Source organism: Protopterus annectens, chromosome 11.part0 (assembly GCF_019279795.1).
Source record: "Protopterus annectens isolate FY-2018-M chromosome 11.part0, PAN1.0, whole genome shotgun sequence".
NCBI classification, from domain to species: Eukaryota; Metazoa; Chordata; order Ceratodontiformes; family Protopteridae; genus Protopterus; species Protopterus annectens.
Genome location: NC_056745.1, coordinates 42,984,797 through 43,008,077, shown reverse-complemented (window position 1 = coordinate 43,008,077; position 23,281 = coordinate 42,984,797).

Sequence of the window (23,281 nt, the reverse complement as noted above, 5' to 3'; positions counted from 1 at the left end):
AGGGGAATCAAGAACTATTGAAAGTGGTGGGGACAAGACCCAGGTTTGTGTACAGGAATGATTACAACTTAAAAATGTTGTAAGAGAAAGGTAAGGACCCAGTGACCAGAAGTATTTACTACCAATAAGCCACATGGCGTGTATAAGTATTATGGGTGTGCCATGTGTAGGTACATCTTGGAAGGTCCATATATTGAACTTCCCCATATTGCACATATCATCCAAGTGCTAGGAACATTTTGTTGTAAAAGTTGGAGAGTGGTTTATGTAGCTGTGTGTGGCAAATGCTTAGAATTTTATGTCGGGATGACCACCAGGAGTTTAAACACTAGGATCAGAGAACACATGTATAGCATGAAAAAGAAGGACAACAAGAATGCTTTATATAGGCATAGTCAGGGGTGTCATGGTTTTAAAAAAAATAATTTTCAGTGTTAGAACAAGGTAAATTGAGTTTGAGGGGGGTGATTATAAAAAATATTTAGAGCAGAGAGAGGCTAGATGGCAAATCAAGTTAAGGGCAGATAAAAAAACAGGCCTTAATGATGTTAATATCAAATGTTTTTTAAAGAATTGTAGGGTATATGTAAAAAGTAAAGGTACAGTTATTTAAATTTTTATACTAGTCTCTCTCAGAGCTTCAAAGATGTTGGTCTAAATTGCCAATTTTATTTGATTTATTAATTGAGTGTTTTTTACCTGTGCTTTATTAAGTTAAGAGTATTTAAGTTGATTTGTGCATTGTTTACACTATTTCTGATGAAGTCTTGCTGATGAAAGCGTTGAATAAAGGAAGTGTACACTAAAATTACTTTTGGTGTCTCTGACTGTGGCTAGTGTTTTTTGTTTTCTTAATAGTTTTGTTGCCGCACATTGCACGTTTCATTGGTCACATACCATTTTATTAAAAAAGCAAGAAGGTTCTTCAAATAATTCATTAAAGTCCATCAGACTGTTAAGGAAGTTAACTAGCCTCTAACCTGTTGGTTCTATCTTTCATGTAGAAGACTCTTCAAAGAAGATGTGATCTCTTATAGAGGACTTGCATCTAATTTCTACTAAAATTTCTTACCCAAATCAGAAACCATTTTATCAGGTTCTTTTATCACTGGAGATTTATTTTCATCACCAACAAGAAAAGGTGAATGAGGCTTGTTTAAATGGTCAATACAGATTATAATGCATAGAATTAGATTCATCTGCTTGTTTTTTTACCTTTATCAGCCCCTGTCAGTTTCAGTTCACTTTCAGAACCACCAGGCTCAGAAATAACTGCTCCAGGCTGTAATCGAGTTTGTGCCTTTGCTAGTATCAGGTTTTAGTGACGGCTTTGTCTGTCCATGAACATGTGTTTGCTACTGTCATGGACATTTCTGTCCTGTAGAAATGCTACCAACCTTTCAGGACTCTCTCCATGACTTTTTGTCCCCCAGATTATTTCTTGTCCCCATCTTGTATAAGTACACTATTTTCTGTCTTCCTGTGTTCTGGCACCTCCACACTAACTAATGGTCCATTGACGATCTTCTTTAGTAGGATTTGCCAACACAATGGCAAGATTTCTGAGGACTCTGTAAGGTGGCTTATCTTCCCCTTTGCTTTAACCTCCTCAAAGTCCATCAGTTCCTTCTCACCGCTTCCTTCTTTATTTGGTATTTGTTCACTGTTCTCCCTATTCCTGTCTGCATCCCTCCCGGCATGCCACCCTCTGTTTGATTTTCTTTGTGAAAACTGAAACATAATGTTCATTCATTCAGTACTTCTGCTTTTTCCAGTTTTTTCTGATAATACCTTCCATCTTTGATATCCTGGACAGGTCTGACCCTCGCTTTATTTTTTCTTCTACATACCTAAAGGGTGCCTTTTGAACATCCAATGGCTACAATTGTGATCCCCTAAAAAGTCAGAATTAAAATATGAATGGGGGAATATAAATTGTCTGAAACTATGGATCCCATAGTATTCTTCCAAGTCTAAGGTGCCTCAGTGTTGAACATGCATATATATATATATATATATATATATATATATATATATATTGGTCTCATTTACTGTACCAAATTTTCACTTCTTTGAATCTTACTTAGCCAACTCCACTTCATTAAAAGACCATTCCTCCAAAAGCATGGACTGTCGAAATTCTTTTCCTGGAAATAAACCACTTGGCCACCAGGGAAAAAACCTCAATGGAAAAAAAATTAAACCCACCCAAGTGGGGGGGGGGCCTTTAGTTCAAGATTGCACTACACTGGGGAAAGGGCAGTCTTCATTCTGGTGGCCAAGTGATTCATTTCTCAGGAAAAGATTTTCAGTAGACCGTGCTTTCAGCAGAATGGTCTTTCAGTGAAGTGGAGTTGGCCAAGTAAGATTCAAAGAAGTGAAAATTCGATACGGTAAATGAGACCCATATAAATTGGAGGGGTGTGGTCATTCAACCCCCCCCCCCCGGCACACATGCAGTGGGAATGCAAGAGACAAGTTTCTGCAAAACCATTTTAAAGCTAGAGCATTGTGTTTCTGATTTTTCTGCTTTTTACTGGAATCTCACTTTAATTTTCAAAGTGCTGGAACTTGGACTTCTGGGTTTTCTTGTCTGATAGAAACATGTTGTGAAGACTGGTAGAGATGGGTGAAGGCTGCCAGCCTAGTCAAATAGAATTTGGTACATAATTCTATCATTTGTAAATGCTGTGAAATGTGGAAATGTAGGCTTGTTTTCTTAAATGAAAGAATAGGCTGTTAAATGTTGAACTTCAACAATGTGGCAGCATTGCCCTCTGCTGTAAAGAAAAGTGAGTCAAGCATTTCACATCTGTTCTTTGAAATTAAAATTATGTCTTGTATGTCCTTTGATCTCCAGAGCTTGGAGCCACTTGGGTTGGGCTAGCACATTCTTTCTATTGTTTTAACTGAAGGAATAATTACTAGAGTGTACATGTGAAATGTCATTTATTATTGTAGCTTCCTGAGCAGGTGTTAACTTGCTAAATAATGTAGCCTGTTGGCCTGGGAACCCCAGGCTAAGTGTCAAAATGATATAATGTGTATACCGGGAAACCCAAGTGTGAAAAGTGATGTAATCTGGGAGGGCCCAGCAGAAATGTTTGTTAGTGATTTTAAAAACTATTGCTCAGAGAGAGACTGTAAGCATTTTTGTCTTGATATCCAACTCATCGGCACTCTGCCTGTTGTCTTCTGTAAGTTATTTTAGACTTGTGTATTCTTTTAGATTAGCTAGGAGTATAAAGATTAGACAAAGTGTTTTTCTATGATGTCAGAACCGTACTACTGATTTATTTTAAGTATTTCTATGTGATCTCTGAACTCCCTTGAGTAGCGCTGACTGTGAAGTAGAAAGTATTGTCTTGTGGTTTTAATTATTTATTATTAAATATTTTAAAACCTTTTAACTGTGGCTGGTTTGTGTAGAGATAAGTTAAGCTCTAGAGTACATTGCATGTATATAAGGATCCTGTACCAGGTCACTCTAATAAGCCTTGAGACTGTTTAGTCACACTTACCAATTGGGTAATAATATTGCACAGTAATAATTGGACAACCTTTTAAGGGCCTTTGAGTAGCTGATAAATATTAGCTGGGTGGTGGCAGCTGGTACTACCGTATAGTCTGGGTAAAAGGGGCACAGCTGGAGAAGCTGTGCCAGCCTTTCCCCGGAGTGTCTGTGTAGTTGTATAAACTTATCTCAAAGTATGTGTGGTGTGTGTGCGTGTCAGCTACTTGGGCAGGGACATGACGCACTGGTTGGACAGTGTGTGTGCTGGAGATTTTAGCTTGCCAGCTAGGCTGAGATCTGAACCCTAAAGCTGTGCCGGTGGGGAGTCTTATTGGAGACCTGGGGAGCAAGGGTGCGACCAGCCCCGGACTTACTGTGATCTCTGTGTGCTCTTAAGGGAAATTGCACTTTACTGTGTGTATTTGTTATCCTTTCCTCTTATATGAGACGCTCTCTCTGGTGTTAGTGGTGAGGACTGAGGCTCCTTGATTGCTGGGCCAGGGCACGGGTGTCACACATGTCCCTAAAAAGCCCTTGCATCCATAGGGGTTATAATTCTTCTTACTGCCTTACAGTTTTTTACCTTTGCTGCCCTCACTGTCTTTGTTGTGTTTTTGCTAGCTTGTTTGTACTGTTTGCCCTCTACATCACAACTTGCTCCTTTTCACCTCTTGGCCATTTCTTTTGCCCTAATTACTAGCCACACTTTATTGTGTAGTATTTTTATAATGCCTTTCTCTTCCTCACACACTTAGCCATAGTTTTGAGTCCTTCATCACTTGGCCCATTCATATAGCTTGTTTACTTCCTCCATTTGGTCCTAGTTTCTTAACTCATTATTGCCCGACCCCACAGTATAACATAATCCACTCCTGTAATATACCACACCATAGTCCTTTTCTTATTACTTTTACCCCCATACTCTGAGTCGCATAGTGACATTATCACTGCTCTGAGTCGCATAGTGATGTTATCACTGTTACATAACATTTCCTCAACCTGCACATCCATGATGCCATTTGCATTGCTTAGGTTTAATGTATAAGTGGGTTATTTAATTATTAAGAAGGTATGTTGAGAATGATGCCAATAATTGCATTTAAATTTCCTTGGATGCAAGGGTGGTTTGGGAATGGGGTGGACGTATTTTTGAGCACACAACAAGGGTGGTTCAGGAATGGGGTGGATGAATTTTTGGGCACACATCAATGCATAGTGGAGCAGGCAGGCAGCATGCATGTGCATCCAGCAGAGCTCTGAGACAGCAGGTATGCTTTTTTGAATGAGGGTAGGTAGGCAAATACCTTGTTGCAAAGAGTATTTAGGGTGTTCCTAAATGTAGAAAGCCTGGAGCACATTTAGCAATTAGTACCAGAGGCACCAACTAGAAGTAACAGCTCTCACTGTGCATAAATGCAGCACTAAAGGTAGCAATAATATACAGCACTAAAGGTAGCAATAATATACAGCCTGAAATTAAAGAACACTATGGCCATACCACCCTAAATGCACCTGATCTCATCTGATCTCAGAATCTAAGCAGGGTCGGGCCTTGTACTTGTATGGGAATCACCTGGGAATACCAGGTGCTGTAGGCTTTTTCAATCATAGCCTCACCTCAGGCTTTGTGCCCACTGAATGGCGCACCACAACATTTATCCCACTCCACAAAGGAGGAGCCACCACAGACCCCGGGAACTACCGCCCCATTAGCCTAACGAGCCTGGTCTGCAAGGCCATGGAACGTATTGTCATGGAACTTATAAACAAAGACATTGGTAATCTCCAAACTCTGGACCCCACCCAGTTCGGGTTTGTAAAAGGCATATCATGTCTCTTAAACCTGATAGACTTCTTTAAAGCAGTCACCAAAGCCGTAGATGAGGGTAAGGTGGTTCACACAGACTATCTAGATCTCGTCAAGGTTTTTGACACCATCCCCCATCTGAAATTGTAGATAAACTCACTAAACTAGGTATAAATCCCTATGTCACAAGATGGGTTGCCAACTGGCTCACTGACAGAAGCCACATTGTGAAAGTAGCAGACTCCAAATCCAACTTCAGACCAGTGACAAGTGGGGTACCACAGGGTTCAGTCCTGGGTCCTCTCCTGTTTGATATCTACTTTTCTGAAGCACAGGCTAACACAGAAGGTCTTTGGCTAATGAAGTTCGAAGATGATTGCAAACTAGGAGCCATAATCGAAACTCCAAACGATGTGTACATCCTACAAAAGGGCCTCACTGAGACAGATGCCTGGTGTCAAAGCCATGGCCTCAAGCTCAATGCCAAAAAGTGCATTGTCATCCCCTTTGGTAAAAACTCTGTACCCATGAGCTGCCACATAGGTGGTAGTCTAATTAACACCGAAAGTGTGATAAGAGACCTGGGGGCACAGGTGGACAGTAGTCTATCCTTTGATAATCACATCACCACAGTAGTTAGGAAATCCTTTTATGTGGCACACCTCATCACAAAGGGTTTCTCATCCAGGAAAAAAAGAGGTCATTGTTCCCCTCTACTCGTCACTCATTAGGCCCATTATAGAGTACAGCACTCCTTTTGGTATATACATCACAAGACATCTAAAACAACTGAAAAGGCCACAGAAATGCCTCACAGAGAGGATTAACAGCCTCAACCAGATGCCCTATGCAGACAGTCTAAAAAAAACTCCAGCTTTACTCCGTTGCATATTGCCTACTCAGAGGCGAACTCTGCCTATCATACAAAGCTATGTAAACCCCAGAGCTGTTGGACATGCTCCACTTAAAGAAATCCCAGTCCCTCTGAGCTACACACTCTCGGGACCTAAACCTTGTCACCACAATAAACAGAACATGCTGGAGGGATAGATTCCTGTCCCAGAGACTTCCCATACTCTGGAACAAACTACCTATCTATATCAAACAAAGCTCCTCATTAGCACTCTTCAAGAAAAACCTTGATGATTGGATGGGAAATAGGAAATTCACCCCGGGGATCACCTCTGAGGCTCTGCTCGACAGGGGCACAGGAGAATAATTTTCTTGGGTGGCGAAAGCCAGGGTACCTTTTTGACTAGGCTTATATAGGCCTTAGGGCCAATAGCCTAATACCTACCTATGAACTTCTAGAACAGTTTATATTCAGCTCAGAAATGCTAATCCAAAATAAAAGTCTGTTTTAAAATAATGACAGCTTGTCTTCAGAAGTTTCAAATATTTAATCTTGTAGATTTATCAACAGCAGAAGTATGGGAGTGCTCACCGATAGATTTTGCTTCAGTATGAAATCTGTTGGATGAGACCATTGTACAGACCTTAAAAACAAATACCTTACATGAACCCCACATCAGACTCCCCGAGGAAAACACAATTATAAGTAAAGCTGTATACAATAATATGGCTACCAAACTGCAAACTGAAATTTGTTCAAGAAAAGGAGACAAGGGAATTCCTGCAACTGCATGATGCTACCAAAACATCTGCTTCCACAAACACACAAATGCTGCATTTCCAAACAACTAGGAAAGTTGCACTTCTTTGTGATGATCAGTAACTATTTTTGAGACCAAGAAGGCAACATTCCAGTTGCAAAATGAAGACAGAATGTTAGTACAGTATGATTACGTGGAAAATTGCAATTATCCATCTGAGTGCAATGAATTAAGAGTTTGTCCAGAGACACCTTTTTTGTTGGATACAGTCATATGTCAACATCAGAAAAATGATAACTCAAAATAAAATTTAAAGAAGTTGAAAAAATAGGGACATTTATTTGCAAACCTTATTACAAATAACTGACCACACCTTCTAGTTTCAGGAGATACAGATCTGTGGATGTCTGTGGTAAGTCTAAAAATACATTTTGTGAACTTGTAGGGAGCTCTGACGTGGCATGATTTCACAAATTATGATTAGCCTGTTTTTTTTGTTTATTATTGGGCTCTAATTTTATTACTTGTGTCAGTTATTCATATCATTCTTATTCAAATCTTGAAATGCTTCTCCAAAGCTAAATCTTGGTTCTCAAACTGTAAAACATTTGCTACCTATAGAAAGTGCAAAATACTATTGTCCAATGGTACTGCCAGTACATCAAACTGGATATTCCTCATAATCTTTAGCAGACGGACAGTGGAGCAAACCTGGCCTTAAAATATTCAGCAGTAACATTTGGCACCATATTACTATCTTAGGGATGCTTAAAGTAAGTAATCAAAGCTATTAACAAACATGTTGGTGTACATACAGAGGCTGTGCATGCGATGGTGGACGGTACTGACGTTTGTTTTAATTGTTCAGTAGTACGCCTGAATGTAATTGTCAGTGTCGATGGTATGCACGTATTTGCTATGATCACTGGATCCTTTCTTCTTCTGTATCACATGCAGGCTTAATACTCAAACGTCATTGCATTTATGTATGATGCTGACGATCTTATAATGTCTGAACTTCTCATTTCTTTTCTCCTTGGGCATCTAATGGAAATCTGTCCTGTCCATGCAGATTATGCTGGTTAAAACATATAAATAAAATAAATAAAGGAAAGACCTGTGTAGATGCAGTGAAATGTAACTGAACTATGTAATAATGTCCAGCGATTACCATTTGTATTGTGTGCGACACCAAGCATGTTATTTAACTTTGCTATGGTTTCTGGGTCATCTCTGAAAATAACCGTTGGGTCTAGGCCAGCTACAAATAAAGAGTAAATAATAATCTGTCTGGCAGCAGACTGTTCTGTTCATCGTGTCTTAATATTGAAGTTACAGCTGCTTTTCTTGACTTACCTCTTTGTAAAGACTGCGATCAGCATTGTTATTTATATTTCAGTTAGTGCTGAAACCACCACATGTGCATTCGTACAACCTCCAACAGAAGGAGCTGTGGCCTGCTATCCATGCCAAGCTGGTCTTCCAGGCTTGTCTCTTATTGAATATTCCATCCATCTTTAATGAGTTTGCCTTGTAAGGATTTACTCCGTTTAGCTTTCACCAATAACACAGAACACTCATAAATTTTCATTTGTTGTGCATGATTGGAGGATATCCTTCAGTCAGTAGCCTGTGGTATTGTATTCTATGGCCTAGTTAGGTAGATTAGCCAAACACTTTATATGCTTATTACCTCAAAATATGACAACCTGCACAATCCTGTACATAGTCCTGCATCTTTCTTGCTGACTTTTGTACAGAATCATTTGGCAATGCATTTAAACAAGTACCACATGGATTGCTTCTTTTTGTGTGCACATTTAATGTACACTTTGCCTGCATCACCCTCTCCATTCATTTGTTAAGCGGACTGTATTCACCACCTACCTTTTAATTGCTGTCAGTGTTTTTTTTTTATATTCAGTTAAAGCTCATTTATCTGCTTCCCGCTGGTTTGCTGAGAACAGCTGTAACCCCAACTTCATACTGAATCTTTTATGTGTTTTCTTTTTCAATTGTTTCAGCTTCATTTCATCATGGTCTTGTTTTCATAATAACTTGTAATTGTCTTTATTCTGGATCTAATATTTGTTCATATCATTAATATTATTTTATATGTTTGTATGGCTTTGCTACGTTTATTTCTGATTCTTGGCATTAAATATTTGTGTAGAAGGCACTGAAACAGAGTTATTATTAGCAAGAACTAAATAAACTGTGAGGCCATTATTCAATATGGGCTTTTTAATGTCTGCAAATGTTTTTTAGAAAAATAATACAAGGAAAGTGCAATAGAACTGTTTTTGCTGGATTTTCATGGTACCTTAGTAAATGTAGATCTGAGTACTAATTTGTCTCAGTGTATCTGAAGTCAGTCTTACGTAGTTTCTACAGGAAATCAAAAAACTAAAAACTTGTTCTCTTTTTTATTAATCGGTCTCCATGTACTAATGTCTGTAGGAATACCATTAAATAAGGAAGGAATTACATTACTCTTAGTTTTTCATTATCGATTGCTACTACTGTGCATTAGACATACTCACACTGCACACACAAATAAATATATGTCTTTAATGTATGTTCTGCATATATATATATATATATATATATATATATATATATATATATATATATATATATATATATAAAACGTATGCATATATGTATGTAATATAAATATACAAATGTACATATATATTATACAAGTGTATGTATGCTTGTAATCTCGGAGCTGGAGATGGCTGTATTAAATGACAACTGCAAAGACCTGGATGCTAGGTTTGATTCTCTGAGAGAGAGCGAGAGAATAAAAGGCTTTCTCTGTCGGAGGGAAGCCTTTTAGCTTGTTAGTGGGAGTGAGAAGCACTAGGTAGCCTATCTACCACAAGAGGAGTGGTTTCTGTCCTGGAAATTGTAGTTTATTGGCCGTTTGGGCAGTTTTTTCCATCTCTTTTAACTTTCTGGTCTAAAAGCCTGCATTTGCACTTTTCCCGCCTTTCCTGTAACTAGTCTAGTCCAGATACAGATTTGCTGTATCCAGGACTGTATGTAAGCTTCTGAGAGGTGCCAAAGTCTGCTCTTCAATTTTCCCTTAGATCTGCTAGTTCTCTCCTCTCCTGGACTTTTACTAGCTTGTTAGTCTAACACATTACCAGACTTCTTGTAGCAATTATTGTAGCATGCAAAAGTGCTACCAGCACTTAACATTCTACAAGGAAACAGCTCCAGTACTTATTATAATGCCCACCCCTCCAGGCATGTCGAAAGGTCTGTTCCCTGTGCTTTCTCCTATTAACCTGGAGAACTTGGGCATCCTGAGGCAATGTAGCAACTGCCTCATGTACACTGACAACCCTCTCCTCTTACCTCCCAACATTCAGACTTGAGAGAGATGCACTCATATATCCAAATTGGAAACTGCGCACTCTCCAGCCAAGACCAGAATAGCTGGTCAAGAGGAGAAGGTCAGCACTTGCACCACACCACATGGAACACACAGCCCTCCAGAACATACACCAGCACTGCCTTCACATAAAAACACAGACCACACACCCACTGTCACGGAGGCTCTCAATAAAAATCTACCCAAACATCAGAGACCTCCAAGGCAGAAATGCAGTTGACCACCACAACACAACACTAATCACGAGACACATCTCTCCTAAAGCCCCTAAGGAAAAACAGCATGCCCAGCACACTAATCATAGGTGACTTGATAGTGAGGCACACTGATTTTCCACTCACTATATTGAATAAGGAGAAAGTAACAGCTGCCTGTCAGGTGCCAGGATCTGCCACATAAAGCACACACTCAGGTCCCTAAACAATAGGTACAAATATGACTCTGTCATTGTACACGTGGGTGTGAATGACCTGAGACATACCTCCCTAGTCTGCATGAAAAGAGACTTGGAGGAGCTCTCGGATTATGTAGCCCAGGTGGGTATGACCCTAGCTCTGAACAGCATCCTACCATCACCCAGAATGATACCACAGTACAAGCAGAAAATGAATGATTTCAGCAATTGGCTAAGCTTCTGGTGTCATTCTAAGGGGATCCAGTATCTGTCTGCCTGGAATGACATGCTTGACAGACCTCGATGCTTTGCCAGAGATAGCATGCATCTGTCACTCCTGGGCTTCCGGGTACTGGCCAAGGCTCTTGCCACCCCTATAAGTGCCTTTTGAGGTGATGTTCCAAAGACCAAATTACTGCCGTAACAGCTACAAACAAATGCTGTCTGAGGGCTATGCTGCTCAATGCTAGAAGTCTAAATCTCAAAATGCACTCACTCGAAGCACTCCTTAAAATGGAGAACATCGACATTTGTGCTGTAACAGAGACCTGGTTCAAGACAGCAGAAAACACCCCTGCACTACCAGGCTATAACTCATTCCACACCTTTCAGCCTCAAAACTTCGACCAAAGCACCAAAGGCAGTGGTGTTTCCTATTCATAAAGGATGCGCACACCTTCAGACTGGTAGCCCAACATAACGCATCAGAGATACTTCAGGTGCAGATAACATTGGGTAAGACAGCGATTCAGGTCATAGCCTGTTATAGGTCCCCAACCATGTCCCAAGACTCACACTGCACGTTTCTAAGCATCCTCGAGAATATTAGGGTCCAACCTAACACACTCTTACTGGGTGACTTCAACTACCCCCTCCATTAACAGGGAAAACTACTGATGTACCAATACACTTGCCCAACGTTTCCTGGAATTCATTAATTCCAATGCCCTGGAACAGCTCATTCTTACCCCAACTAGAGGTAGCAACATCCTTGACCTGGTCATTACTAACATGGGCGACCGTTGCTCTACACTGATTAGATCCGACCACAAACTAATCACCTTGGAAATCCACATCTGTTCCCCCCTCCCCCACAAAGGTAACCACCATGAAAAACTTCTCCAAAGCTAACTTTGGGCTCCTAAAACAGAGGTGGCTAACTTCACGGCACCCATGCAAATGGAGAATAGTTGCATGACCACCGAATCATACACCAATGCACTGTACGAACACGTACACAAATGCATGGATCTCACCATACCCAATAAAACCAAGACGCTGTCCTCCAAAAAAAAGGAAGCCAATCTGGTGGTCCCCTGCTATAAACAAACTCTACAACAGAAGGAGGAAACTGATGCTGAATTAAGGTAAAGTCCCAAGACTGGAAAAACTCCCTTATCAGCCTCAACAAAAAGTTGAGATCCCTCATCAAATCCCCTAAAGCTAGCTATGAAAACCGATTTGCAGCAGGTAGTAAAGGCAACCACAACGCCTTCTATAATTATGTAAATAATCTTCACAACAATACCCAGATTTGCTCTGAGCTACTGCACAATGGTACCTCCTATACTGAGCCAATAGATATTGCCAATATACTGGCTGACAGATTCAGTGCCAACTTTACCCCCCCCCCCAAGGACCAATCATAATACTAGTAGATTGCCAGGCACCCAGTATTACTGTTGCACAGGTTAAAACAGCACTGACCAAGGCCAAGAATACAGCTTCCATGGGACCTGACAATATCCCTGGCTGTGTTCTACATGAACTACAGAGTGAATTGGCACCTCCCATGTGTGCCCTGTTCAATCACAGCCTCACCTCAGGCTTTGTTCCTACCAAATTGCGCACTGCTACAGTCATCCCTCTCCACAAAGGAGGAGGGACTAGAGATCCTGGGCACTATTGCCCTATTAGCCTGACAAGTCCAATATGCAAAGCTATGGAACGCATCATCATGGACCTAATAAACAAGGATATAGGGCATCTCCAAACTCTGGATCTCACATAGTTTGGTTTTGTGAAGGATAGATCATGCCTGCTCAACTTGGTCAACTTCTTTGAGTCAGTCACGAGAGCTGTGGATGAAGGTGAGGTGGTTCATACTGCCTACCTTGATCTGGCCAAGGCCTTTGATACCATTCCTCACTCAGGAATCATAGAAAAATTCATTAAGCTAGGCATTGACCCCTATATCACTAGGTAGGTTGCAAACTGGTTCACAGATAGAACCCACATTGTGAAAGTAGCTGACTCTAAGTCAGACTGCTGACCAGCCATGAATGGAGTCCCACAGGGATAGGTCGTGGGTCCTCTCCTGTTTGGTATCTATGTCTCAGAAGTGCATGCCAACACAAAGAGACTCTGGCTGACAAAGTTCCCAGATAATTGCAAGTTGGGAGCCATTATTAACTCCCCAAGTGATGTTGACATCCTACAGAAAGGCCTCCCTGAGACCAACGACTGGTGTCAGAACCATGGGCTTAAGCTCAGTGCCAAAACATGTGTTGTCATCCCCTTTGGGAAAAACCCAGTTCCCATGAATTACCACATCAGTGGTAGTCCACTGAACACAGAAGGCATTATAAGAAATCTGGGAATACAGGTTGACAGCAGTCTCTCTTTTGACCACCACATTGCCATTGTGGTCAGAAAGTCCTTCTATGTGGCACATCTCATTACTAAGGGTTTTGCATCCAGGAAGAAAGAGGTCATTGTCTCCCTCTACTCTTCCCTCATTAGGCCAATCATTGAGTACAGTGCCCCATTTGGCATGTACCTCACTAGACACCTGCAACAACTGGAGAGGCCGCAAAAGTACCTCACAAAGAGGATTCTATGCCTTAAACACTTGTCCTATTTGGACAGACTCAAAAAACTCCAACTATTCTCTGTCTCATATCGCCTACTTAGAGGTGACCTCAGCCTCATCACCACAATCAACAGAATGTGCTGGAGGGACAGGTTCATAACCCAAATACTGCCCATGCTATGGAATAGACTTCCCATGTATGTCAAACAGAGCACCTCACTGGTCCTCTTCAAGAGAAATCTTGATGAGTGGATGGGAAATAGAAAATTCATCCCAGGGTCACCCCAGTGGCTCTACTCGGCAGAGGTACTAGGAACTAAGGTCAGGTGGCACGATGCCAGGGTAATCCTATGGGCTAGGCTTGTAAAGGTTCCAGGGCCATTAGCCTAGGACACACCTATGAATAATCCATTAAAGAACATAAGCTAAAGAAGATGAAAATGAATCAGGATGATAAGAATGACCCTGAGAGACTTAATAAAACAAGAATCAACATAGAATTCTTTTTAACTACAACAACTATTGACGTGGTATCAGAAGATTCAACAGAGGCTACAAAAGGTAGCATCAACATGACAGCAGACCCCAGCAGTTTTTTCAAGAAGAATATTGATGCACAGAACCAGAGGTGTGACACAGATGGGACAGGTTCCCAAACCACCACCATCTTCATAGATACCTTTGGCTGCCAGCACACCCCGGAGGTCCAACGAGGGGCAGGGGTGCCTAGATCAGAACCAGACCCAGAATCACAGACTGGACCAGAACCATCAGAGAGATATATTGGAGGAGTACCTGAACCACAACTAGACCCAACACCAGATCTAGAATCGACAGGACAACCAAGACCACAGACAGCATGGCTACCAAGAGCAGCATCTGGAACGTGGAGACCCACACCACCAATAGGGACATCACCATCAGTACAAACATGAACCACAACTCCAACAACAGGACCGGTACCAATACCATCACCAGGACCAATGTTAGAACTCAAGAGGAGGACAGTGCTACCAGATTCACCAGGACTACCACTACAATCCCACGAGACTCCAGAGGGCACAAGAGGAGTTTCAGTGATCCCCTACCCTAGCTGGAGCCCCTTCAGAAGGCCGGAGAGCTGAGCAATGGATAGGAGTGAGGGAAATAAAATACTTGGGGAGCCAAACTACACCGCAGGACCCAGAACCAGATGGAGAAACCAGCCATGGCATTAACTTACCCCCATTGTTTGGAATCACTCCAAAAAAAACTTACTGACATTGAGATCAATGTGCTTTAAAAGGGGTTAACTTTTGTTCCCCACTGCAGGTCTGACACAGCACAGGTACTGGTTGATTTAAAATCCTGTGTCAGAAAATTGAATCAGAAAGTTCTGTTCCATGGCAAATCTGATATCACTGTGAAAAAAAAACTATGGAAGAAATAATAAAAAGACCCAGTACTTACAGCACTCCATTACACCAAACTTTAGCAGCCTTTGAAGTCAAATGTGAAATGGACATCAGGAAAGTACTGCAAAAAACAGCAGGGAGAAAGTTCTACAATCTTAACAAAGCTGAGAAAAAAGCATTATTAGAGCTAGGCAGAGATAAGTCTCAACGGGTTATGAAGGTTGACAAGGTAGAGGATGTTGTTACTGATACAATCTGCTATAACCAGAGGATAGAAGAAATGCTGAATGACACAAACTATTATGAGTCTCTAACTTTAGAAGAGATTAAGGCATTGTACAACAACTGTTACCCAGCTTTGACTGCACTTTATGATGATGGTTTGTTAACAGATAACTTGTTTCACTATCTACAGACACCTTCCCCCGCTTGCCTAAATTCTTTGGAATCCCAAGCCACATAAAAATAGGGAAAACCCTCTTTACAGCCCAGTGGTTGCAAGCGGGGGATTCCTGACCAAAACTACTGCCATCTACTTGTATTTTTTATTACAACCTCTGGCTGAGAATAACGTCACACACAAAAGAATCTAATGATTTTTTAAGGAAAATAAATGTTACAGTTGATGCTGAAAATATTTTATTAACAACAGATGTCGAATCATATCCTGTACTTCCACATAATTATTGTAATGAAACAGTGATTGATTTTTGCAGGAAAAACCTTTTAGATATGGTGCTGAACTACAATTTCTTTACGTTCAACAACAGAGAATACATGCAACATACCACAGTGTATCTGTGCTTTATTGACAACATTTTTATTGTGTGGAAAGGAGACAGTGCTAAATTGGAAGAGTTTATCAGCTATCTGAATCAAACCACCAGCTTCCTACATTTCACCTCTTCCCACAGCCTCACCTTGACAGTCTTCTTAGATACCCAGATTACTAAAGACTTGGACCAAGATAAACTGGACACAGATCTTTACAGAAAACCTGCCAGAGTAAACCTCCTGCAACATAATAAGTCTCTCCATTCCACCAGGACGAAATATAACGTTGCTAAGTCCCAGGGCTACAGATTGGCTAGAATCACCACAAAAATGGAACCCTTCCTTAAGAACCTAAATGAACTTGACAATGATTTTTTGGTGAGGGGATATGAAATATATTAAGAAGCATTTCAGAACCTATAATTGAACAAAAATTTACAAATGCACCAGCACTTAACCGGCGTTATAGGAGGGTGTTAAAAAATCTATAGACAACAAATATAAAGATAGTTGTATCTTGACTTTTACTGTTGACTGTTGTTAATGTCAGAGAGAATTAAGCAGTAATTACTGAATGCTCAGATTTAATGGACATCCTTGGAGAAGCTACTTCCTTTGTGTATAGGAAAGTCAGGAACATCAGGAGTTGGGTTGAAGGTAGGCCCAGACCACAATATACATGCACCAGTAAGTGTGGAGCCAATTGTGTCTTTTGTCAGAACATACAGCAAGGAGACGTGTTTTTCTGCCCTTATTTAAAGAACATTATTAAAACCAATGGGGGAGGTAATTGCAACACAATGAAGGTGGTTTACAGGGCTAGCTGTACTGACTGTGAAGTATTCTATGTGGGGAAAGTTCTCAACAGACTGAAAAGAAGGATTTCTGGCCATCTTTCTGAAATTAGAGCTAAATGCAAGAATAACACGCTGGCTCAACACCTGCAGCTGCACAAAAGACACACTGACTTTAAATTTCAGATTATTGGCTATGTGGACCTTTTGGAACTGGAAGGAGACATCCCTAATCTTTTAGAAAAATGTGAACTACTGTGGCAGCTGAAACTGAACTCCTTTAGAAAACCATAGCCTAATGATTTCTCCATAAAAAGCATACTGGATCTCAGAAAACTACCCCACTGTCTAAAAGACTATTAAAAGATTGATACGGGACTGATTAATGCTGATATTACTTGCTTATATTGTGTTTAAAAACAAATATCAGTCACTGTTTACTTCTTTTAACACCAACTTACAATGCCATCAAGGTCATACTTTAGGTGGCTTATGTATACATTAATCATTTTTGATGGCTCCACATTAAATGCTTCTTTAGATTTTAAACTGAACACTTTTGTTACACTTTTTCCTTCTGGGCAGTGAAAGTCTGATAGTGCACACAACGTTCATGGGCCTAGTCCGATAGTGCACGCAATTCACATGGGCCTAGTCTGATAGTGCACACAATGCACATGGGCCTAGTCTGATAGTGCACACAATGCACATGGGCCTAGTCTGATAGTGCACACAATGCACATGGGCCTAGTCTGATAGTGCACACAATGCACATGGGCCTAGTCCGATAGTGCACACAATGCACATGGGCCTAGTCCGATAGTGCACACAATGCACATGGGCCTAGTCCGATAGTGCACACAATGCACATGGGCCTAGTCCAATAGTGCACACAATTCACATGGGCCTAGTCTGATAGTGCACACAATTCACATGGGCCTAGTCTGATAGTGCACACAATGCACATGGGCCTGTTCTGATAGTGCACACAATGCACATGGGCCTAGTCTGATAGTGCACACAATTCACATGGGCCTAGTCTTTTTCTTTTTCTGTTTAAAGGTTGCAACTACTATTGAGTGCACTCTTTCACACTCAGACTAAGTGTTTTGTTAGTTAGATGCCACACTTTAACAGATCTCCATGGCCTTAGTGCTTTATTTTTAACAAGTATCACTGTATTTCCAGCTTAGGAGTTATTTTTATGTTTTTCATCTTACTTAGGTTGTCACTTGTACATCTGTATACATGTTCATTCATATTATGATTTGTTTTTGACACACAAACCTGATGAAGTATTATCTGATACAAAAGTGATCTTTGTTAAAAGTTGTATATTTATTAATATTTATTCTGGTAGATGTCTAATGGTAGATTTTTTTGTCAGTCTTTTTTTAGTTAGTTTCTTAATAAAGTTTTTGATTAGTTGGTTAGCCTCTACAAAGTGTTAATAAACTGGTGTTAGATTTTAATTTGTCTCTAGCTTTTCAGTTTCAGTTTTAGGTAGCACAGTCTCTGTTTACACTACGGTGTTAAGGGGAAAGAGGGACTTGGCTAAAAGAATGATTTTAATGATTTTATTGCTCTTAACAGAACCACTCTCTGTAACCACTCCCTTGCTCCAAACCACCTGATAATATATAAATAAGGAATGTTTTTGGATGCTTGTCATTATACTCAACTAGGAGGACCGTCCTTTGGTCAGCTGATGCCCTAGGCAAAAGGTCTACATAGTGCCCCCCAACACCACCCTATGCCTCCATATTGGTCTACCTACATCATCCAGATTACTAGAAAAGCGGCCCTGCTAGAGTGGTACCTTAGCGGCCTCCTAGTTGGCCTATGCTTAAGGCCGGCTATGTCAACTAGGATTGCTTGTTTGTGTGTTTCAGTAAAGGATATTCCATTTTTAACTCAGCTGTGGACTACCTACTGTTTTCTATTTGATTATTTTGTAGCATGTGGTTTACAATTATATTTTACAGTTTGATTTTTAAGTGAGATAAGTGCATAACATAATTCAGGAAGTGAACATCACACCCTCCACACTGCCAAGTTTCTTGTTGGTTTGAATGATACAGTAAAAAGCACCTTAGTGAAAATGATTCAAAAAGAGGTTTTGCAGGTAGCAACCCACCTGCTCCCCGATTCCCACATGTTTAAATATACAAACTACATGGTCACAGAACCATTGACAAAAGAGTAAAGAACCTAGACAGGAAATCACTGTTGGTGCATAAATGGAAATAACAGTAGAAGTAATTACATGCTGTGAAGCACCAAGCACTAAATACTGTAAAATATCTAGTTCTACTTCTGTAACACAGAATAAGCTGGCGCTATCTCATATGTGACTAAATGGACTTTTAAAGAAACAGACATTCAATTAAGTTAGTTTTAAACCCTTTCAAAATGCTCTCTCTTCTCCCTTCCTTCTCCAGCTCGGTCACTCCGGACACCTCAGACTTTGCTTGGGGAGCAGTGTCAATGGGGACCAAGATGCAGGATCTTTGGGACAAAAAAGACTGACCAAAACAGAAAAACATAACAGAGATGTTAGCTCTTATGAATTCAGTCTATTCCCTCAATCATTTGTGTTCTCTGGGACCTCTTCAAGTATTTACAGATAACACCACAGTGATGTGGTACATAAAAAAATAAGGGGGACCAGATCTTTCCTTCTGTGCAAAGTAGCCATGGTAGCCTGGAATATAGCTTTACAACTTAATCTCATTCTACAGGCAACTCTCCTTCTGTGCAAAGTAGCCATGGTAGCCTGGAATATAGCTTTACAACTTAATCTCATTCTACAGGCAACTTATATACCATCAGAGCAAAACTGTGTGGCAGGCAAGCTGAGCAGGCCCAAGACAGACTATCAAGAATGGAAATTAAGTTAAGTAGTCATCTAAAAATTGATCCAGCTGTGGGGAACAGCACATATAGATCCTTTTGCCTCCGCTCTCAACAATAACTTGACAAAATTCTGCTCCATGACTCCATGCAAGAAAGCTGGAAAGACAGGTACTTTTTCTTTTCCATGGACAGCAATGTTTGTGTATGCTTTTCCACCCTTTCCAGTAATATCCAGGGTTATTTTGAAGATTCAGAAGGATTTAACAAAGGTCATTATGGTTGACTCCATTCTGACCAGGCAACAGTGGTTGAGCCTTTTTTTTGGAAATGGTAAGGGACACTTATCAAACGTTTCCATGCAGACTGTATTCACTCATACAAGACAATGGGTGTTCGATTGTTTGATACATCTGGACCCCAAGCAACTACACCTGACTGACTGGATGATAGAATTTTAATATCTTTTAGGCACCTTTTCTCTGAGTCCATGCAGTGAGTATTAATGGAGACAAGAAAGCCTGCTGCCAGAAAATGGAATAGGTTTTTTAGTTGGTGCCCAAAAAAAAAAAAAAAACAACAAAGAAAAAGCTCCCATTCAGTGCTAGCACTCTGCAGAATTTGTGTGAGTTACTATCCTATTCTCCTCAATCAAGGTTTAGTTGCTGGTCCTTTCAGCATGTTTGCCCATAGATCCCCCTCTTTCATTGCAATGTTTTGTGAAAATGTTTTTGAAACAGGTGTTGCATAAGGTGCCCACCAGGAAACAGGTTGCTCCTCCTTGGGATCTTAATTTTGTATGGGAAAAACTAACCCGTGCACTATTTGAACCCAGTCATCAGGCTGACTTGAGGTTCTTAATATGGAAACAGCCTTACCCATTGCTCTGACCTCTGCAAGAAAAGTATCTGAGTTGCAAGCTCTCATGGTGGGTCAACTGTATCTCATTTTTCACAGTTTAAGGGTTTTTTAAGAACTAATCCTTTATTTATGCCTAAGGTGGTGTCCGAGTTTACCTTAAGCCAATCTATCCATCCATCCCACTCTTCTTTCCAGAACCTAGAAATGAGTCAGAAAGGATATTCCATTCCTTGGATGTCCACAGACAACTCTAGTACTATCTTAACAGAACAAGATATTTCACAGAAATACTTCTGATCATTTGATCCTTTCTTGTGGAGGTAAGAAAAAAGGACAACCTGTGATAAAACAGGCGGTTTCAAATGGTTGTCTCATGCTAATACTTTTTGTTGTTCTCACCAAAACAAAACAGTCCCAAGCAGGGTCAAGGCTCACTCCACCAGGGCCTTGGCTTCATCTGTGGCTTTCTGGAAAGGGTTGGATGCTAGAATTATTCTAAAATCATCTCCTTGGTCCTCTGTGCACACTTAGGAGACACTGTAAACTAGACTTCTTCTCCAGGTCTAGGACAGGTTTTGCTATGACTATTCTTCAGGAGCTCCTGGACCCTTATCTTTCCTCTTCCCAGTCAGCTTAAGTTATAGTAATCTACCCATATAGCTAAGGCTACTGCAGCAGTGATCAATACGAAGAACATAGTACAGTTGTGTAAGTAAATTTATCATAACAGTTGTTTTGAATGACCACTGCTGCAGTAGTTGCTCCCTCCCTCCAACCTCATTATTTTTTTGTATAATTTTATGCCATGGTGTGTACTTTTTTTTGTTATATTCCTAACATTGTCCTCCCAGGGCTTTAGCTTCCCTCTCTGCCAAAAGCTCTGAAGGGCTTTGAACCCAAATTTGACTTTTAGACAGCTTAGCTTGAGCTGATTAATGATTTGAGCACACCAAAGGTGCCCTGAAAGCTTTGGAAGCTGGCTGGCTGTTGTGCCCTTACCAGGATACAACACATATAGCTATGGCTACTGATGCAGTCATCATTTGAACATCTACTGTTTTATTAAGTTTACTTACATAATAGTACTTTATGAAACACTCAAAACTTATCTCAAATCCTTTGGAGGAGGGTATATATCAGTATGATAAACTTTGCTTTAAAGATCATACAGAGAATTCAAAAAGATTCAGCAGTGGGTAGAGTGCAGACTTAATACCTGCATTAACTTCAGCACCAGAAAATTTTATCTTACACTATAACCAAACCTACATTACAGCTGCATTTTATATGTCAATCTTGAGTAAAACTTATTACACAAATTAGAGAAAGCGTATGTACAATAAAGCTTCTAGATCTGGTTGTCACCAAAAATCATACATATCACCGTGCATCCCTGAAAGAACTGATCTGGTTCGAAGTAAAGTAAATTGTTTCTAGGGCATCTCAGCTTCATCTTTCATTGAATAACATTCAACAACAGCTTAATACAGTGCACACTAAACCGAGATCATACAGAACATACAAACTAATCCTTTATTTATGCCTAAGGTGGTGTCCGAGTTTACCTTAAGCCAATCTATCCATCCATCCCACTCTTATAAGGGCACAACAGCCAGCCAGCTTCCAAAGCTTTCAGGGCACCTTTGGTGTGCTCAAATCATTAATCAGCTCAAGCTAAGCTGTCTAAAAGTCACATTTGGGTTCAAAGCCCTTCAGAGCTTTTGGCAGAGAGGGAAGCTAAAGCCCTGGGAGGACAATGTTAGGAATATATATATAAAACCACTCACCTTCTAAATTGTATCAAACAACCCAGTTTGTTTTGTCATTGGGTTTTATGTATCTCTAAATTGTGAAAAAGAGTACTTGTTAGCGTTAGAGTTGAATTCTACCTAATTATATTCCATTCAAGTGAAAAACAATATTTTCTGACCCAGTGAGTTGGTTTTGCATTCCCCTGCTTAATTCCCTTACAGTAATAGGTTTACTTGGACTAATGGTGGTGTCTACTACTGAGCAAATAATCTTTACGGCATATTCCTAAATTCACATTTTATGCTACCTCTCATTATATTTCATCCAACACACACCTTTAACATAAATTACTAATTAAGCATTACTTCCTCATCAACCCCTTTCTTCCACCGCTTTACTAAACAGTTTCAGTTTCTTTTCAGCTGACTGTGTTACAGGCTGCTGAGACTGAATGCTTGCAGCAAGCTGTTGAATGAATCTCCTACCTATTGCATTGCAAATACAGAGACAGTAGTTGCTCCTCATAGCTTCAGCAACAGTGTTGTCTTATTTATCTAAACTACTACATGTGCAAAGTTAATAGTAAAGCAGCATGTTCTTAATTGTATCACAATTTTCTGACTGTGTGCACCTTTGTGTTACTGTATGAATTTTATTTTTATTGTTCATTGTAACTTTTATGTATCCATACTTGTAAAATGTTCACTCTTGGGACTACTCTTAAAATGTGTTTGTCTAGATGGACAAAATCCTAAGGAAAATGTAAATAAATATCCAAATGCATAAATCCATAAATGTAGCACACTTAAACAAATGTAGGGGACCACTGGGTAGCTAGGGAATTAAGGAAATGTAGTGAGAGTTGAGGAAATGTGGTTTATAAAAAGTGATAAGGTGGTGTTAGGTTAAATTAGGATCCAATGTTGTCTTTTTTTTGTCCGATTCAACGTTTGGGTTATCAGATCTGACCTTGGTACCTTTTAGAAGCTGTGGATCCAAGGCTCTGACTCCTCCCCTACCCATAATACCTCTCCTCCTTCAAATACCTCAAGTCTAATTTGCTGGCTGATCAGGAAGGATGTGTTTTTGAGGTTTCTGACGAATAATTTGCAGCTAAGTTGTTCGTTTTTTCTCTCAGTGACATTTTTGGCAGTTTGCTTTCTTCTTTCAATTTAAACACACACACACACATATATATATATATATATATATATATATATATATATATATATATATATATATATATATATTTAATGATAACTCTTCCCCCTTCTAGCTGTGTTTACTATACTTGAAAATTTTCTATTTTA